Genomic DNA, 4,763 nt, shown 5'->3' with positions numbered 1-4,763 from the left:
AAAATAAAGGGAAGCAGATGTAGGACTGAGGTCAGGAGGAACTTCTTCACCCAAAGGGTTGTGAATCTGTGGAATTCCCTGCCCAGTGAAGCGGTTGAAGCTACCTCGCTGAATGTTTTTAAGGCAAGGCTAGATAAATTTTTGAACAGTAAAGGAATTAAGGGCTATGGTGAGTGGGCGGATAAGTGGAGCTGAGTCTCAAAAAGATCAGCCATGATCTTATTAAATGGCGGATCAGGCTTGAGGGGCCAGATGGCCTACTCCTGCTCCTAGTTGCATTATGTTCTTATTGTCAGGCCCTGAGGATTTATCGGCCTTCAATCCCAACAATTTTCCCAGCACCATTTCTCTGCTAATATGGATCTCCCTCAGTTCTTCCCTGTCACTAAATCTTGCTCCCTCCAACAATTCTGGTATCTGATTTGTGTCCTCTCTTTTGTGAAGACAGAACTAAAGTGTGTATTCAGTTCCTTAGTCATTTCCTTGTTGTCTATTATACATTCACCCATTTCTGTCTGTAGGGGACCTACATTTGTCTTTACTCATCTCTTTCTCTTCACGTACCTATAGAAACTCTTAGAATCAGTCTTTATGTTCCCTGCAAGCTTATTTTCGTACTTTATTTTCCCTTTCTTAATCAATCCCTTGGTCTTCTTTGCTCAATTCTAAACTGCTCCCAATTCTCTGTGCAATTAAGGTAATCACATTAAATGCCTCCTTAATCATTGTATCTACATGTAATGCAAACTTTAAGAATTGTGCACCTGAACCCCTAGGTGTCTGTGTTCTACAACATTACTCGAGGCTCTACTTTTAATTGTAGGGTCAGTGTCTGTATGGGTTTCCTCTGTGTGCAGCAGTTTCCTCCCACAGTGCAAAGACGTGCCAGTTAGATGGATCTGCCATGCTAAATTCCTGTTGTGTCCGGAGATGTGCCAGCTCGGTGGATGAGCCATGGCAAATGTGGGTTTACAAGGATAGGGTAGGGGGATGGGTCTGGATGGAATGTTCTTCAGAGTATTGGTGTGAACTCGATGGGCTGAGTGGCCTACTTCCACTTTAGGCATTCTATGATGATTCTAAGTCCTGCCCTTGTCTGTTTCACGTAAATGCAATACCTTGCGCTTATCTAAATTAAACTCCATTGTTTTATGCATTGAGCCTTTTCCCCTTTCATTGCTTCTTCCAGTTGGTCTTTATTCATCAGCTGAGCAAGATGAAGTAGGCCGTAATCGGCAGCAATTTTCCTTGCTGTGGTGTGAGTTACTGCCATGTGACTTCTTCATGTCCAGAAGTAATAAATCCAGGGCAGCTTCCTGTTGACTGTGTACCACTGTGCCGCTGTCTGTTGTAGCCAGGGGTGGTAATTGTCAAATCTGAGACATGGTAAGTTTTTCTTTATTCATTCACTGGCTGAGAGTGTCGCTTTTAGGCAGCATTTATTGCCTATCCCAGTTACTCAGGGCAATTGAGAGTCAACCATGTTACTGTGGGTCTGGAGTCACATGTAGGCCAGACCAGGTAAGAATGGCAGTTTCTTCCCCTAAAGGACATTAGTGAACCAGATGGGTTGGTAAGTTACGATTGAGAGTATGACTGACATGCCACCATGATATGGTGTCTTGGATCACGTACCAGCCTGCATGATAAATTTTGAGTGCTGTCTTAAATGTTAGCATGTATAACGTGTATCACAAAGAATTAGGTGGTTTTTGAGTCAGACATCAGAAGCTCATTTAGGACATTTAACTATTTCCAAGACTATAATGTCTCAAACTTGTACTCTGGGTTCAATACTTCAGCGATGTTACTACATATTACACAGCTGACTGATTCAACAATATAGAGAGTATGACTGCAGGTCAGGAGGGCACCTTTATACCAGAACATCACACAACATGGGGTTATGTAACTCTCTTAGAGGTAGTTACATACCTGTCTGGTTTGGAATCTGTGCCACATTACATCTCCCGTTACCCTTTAAAGAATTAGAATCAATTTCCAACAAACATGCAGAAGGATGCATATAGATATTGCCTCTGTACATTGAGGTGATGCTTTGGATGGTACGCCATAATTAGACCTTGTTCATATACAGGTATGATAGTGTAGCTTCATTCTGCAGCATGCTGTCATCGTGGAGATCATTTTCGTATTCATTGTGGGATAGATATGTATATTTTGTGGTATTATGTGCAGTTATTATCAGGCAGTAAATCTTTGGAATCCAAGACATCCATATCAGGTGGTTGATAAGATGTAGTGCCTATCAATCAATTCAGTCCAACAGCAGGTATCTCTAGTTTTTACTTGAAGTGAATACTGTGGATTTTTTCTCATCAATTTTAAAGGGCTCTGGGGTTTAAATCCCTTCAGAACATGACAATTAAAGAGCTATTATATTCACCCTTCACGTATTTTACTTTGATTTGTTCATGGGATGTCAGTGTCGTTGAATAAAGCAGCATTTATTGGCCATCCATAATTGACCCGTTAAAAAAACATGTTGGGTTTTATTTCAGAGATAGCAGGAGCTGCAGATGCTGGATAATCTGAGATAACCAGGTATAGAGCTGGATGAACACAGCAGGCCAAGCAGCATCAGAGAGGCAGGAAAGCTGACATTTCGGGTCTGGATCCTTCTTCAGAAATGGAGGAGGGGAAGGGGGTTCTGAAATAAATAGGGAGAGAGGGGGAGGCGGATAGAAGATGGATAGGGGAGAAGATAGGTGGAGAGGAGACAGACAGGTCAAAGAGGTGGGGATGGAGCCAGTAAAGGTGAGTATAGGTGGGGAGTTAGGGAGGGGATAGGTCAGTCCAGGGAGGACGGACAGGTCAAGGGGGCGGGATGAGGTTAGTAGGTAGGAGATAGGGGTGGGGCTTGAGGTGGGAGGAGGGGATAGGTGGGAGGAAGGACAGGTTAGGGAGGTGAAGACGAGCTGGGCTGGTTTTGGGATGTGGTAGGGGGAGGGGAAATTTTGAAGCTTGTGAAGTCCACATTGATACCATTGGGATGCTGGGTTCCCAAGCGGAATATGAGTTGCTGTTCCTGCAACCTTCGGGTGGCATCGTTGTGGCACTGCAGGAGGCCCAGGATGGACATGTCGTCTGAGGAATGGGAGGTGCAGTTGTTTGTTGCGAACCGAGCGTAGGTGTTCTGCAAAGCGGTCCCCAAGCCTCCGCTTGGTTTCCCTGATGTAGAGGAGGCCACAACGGGAACAGCAGATACAGTATACCACATTAGCAGATGTGCAGGTGAACATCTGCTTGACGTGGAAAGTCTTCTTGGGGCCTGGGATGGGGGTGAGGGGGGAGGTGTCGGGGCAGGTGTAGCACTTCCTGCGGTTGCTGGGAAAAGTGCTGGGTGTGGTGGGGCTGGAGGGTCTAGGCCCGAAACGTCAGCCTTCCTGCTCTTCTGATGCTGCTTGGCCTGCTGTGTTCATCCAGCTCTACACCTTGTTATCTCATACTGGGTTTTGTTGTAGTTTCACCTATCCAAGCAAGCTTCCTTCATAAAACAATGGTTCCCAATTTGCAGTAGAAACTAAGGCTTCACTTTCTCTATGTGCCAACTACACTGCTGACTATTTCCAGCATTTTCTTTTGTTTTCATTTCAGATCTCCAGCATGTCTTTTTATGCATGCCTGAGATATGGGCATTGCTGGCTCTATTGAATCCGTAGAATCCATACAGTGTGGAAGAAGGCCATTCGGCCCAACAAGTCCACGCTGACACTCTGAAGACCATCCCTCTCAGACCAATCCCTGAAACCCTGTATTTCCCATGGCTAATACACTTAAACTACACATCCCTAAGCACTATGGGTAACTTAGCATGGCCAATCCACCAAACTTGCGCATCTTTGGACTGTGGCTCCACCAATATTTATTGACCATCAGTAATTGCCCTTGAGAAGGTGGTAGTGAATTGCCTTCTTGAGCCATTACAGTCTGTGCGTTGTTGTGTCACCAACAGTACAGATAGAAAGAGAATTCTGGGATTTTGACCCAGTGACAATGAAGAAGTGGTGATAGAGTGGTGTGTGGCTTAGAGGGGAACTTTTATTATGTTGCATTTTTAGTAGCCTTTCATCGACTATAGGAAAAGGAAAGCTAAACACAAGGTTTTGTTATAAGATTGAAGTTAGATCTATGCTCAAGATTCTACTTACCCTTCAGACTGGATGATGACTGGGTGGTGATTATCTATAGTGACTTTTAAAGGGCATCTTGACAAATATATGAATAAGATGAGAATAGAGGGATACAGTCCCGGGAAGGGTAGGGGATTTTAGTTGTGATGGGCAGCATGTTGGTGCAGGCTTGGAAGGTCGAAGGGCTTGTTCCTGTACTGGAAATTTTTGTTCTTTTATTCTTTACTTCTCTTACTAATCTTGAACCTGAATGGGAATATTTTTACCATGACGCTGAATTTCTTGTGTTAAAGTCAAGTTTGATCACATTACTTTCAGTAAATGTAAAAATGCAAGTGCATGGGATTGAGGGTGGTGTACTGACATGAATAACGAACTGGTTGGCAGACAGGGTGGCAGAGTGATTAGTGGGGGCACAATGCTTGGACCCCAGCTATTTGCAAACCAGAAGAATGATCTCAATGAGGGACCTAAATGCAAGTTTGCGGAACGTGAACTGTGAGAGGATGCAGAGGTGGCAGCCTATTCCCAGAAATGGCAACAGAAATATCGAGGAAGGGAAAGGGGGGAGTCAGAGATGGACCAGGTGAAAGTGGGAGTGAAATTGGA

Source organism: Rhincodon typus, chromosome 1 (assembly GCF_021869965.1).
Source record: "Rhincodon typus isolate 14 chromosome 1, sRhiTyp1.1, whole genome shotgun sequence".
NCBI classification, from domain to species: Eukaryota; Metazoa; Chordata; class Chondrichthyes; order Orectolobiformes; family Rhincodontidae; genus Rhincodon; species Rhincodon typus.
Note: the sequence above shows the minus strand (reverse complement) of the source record.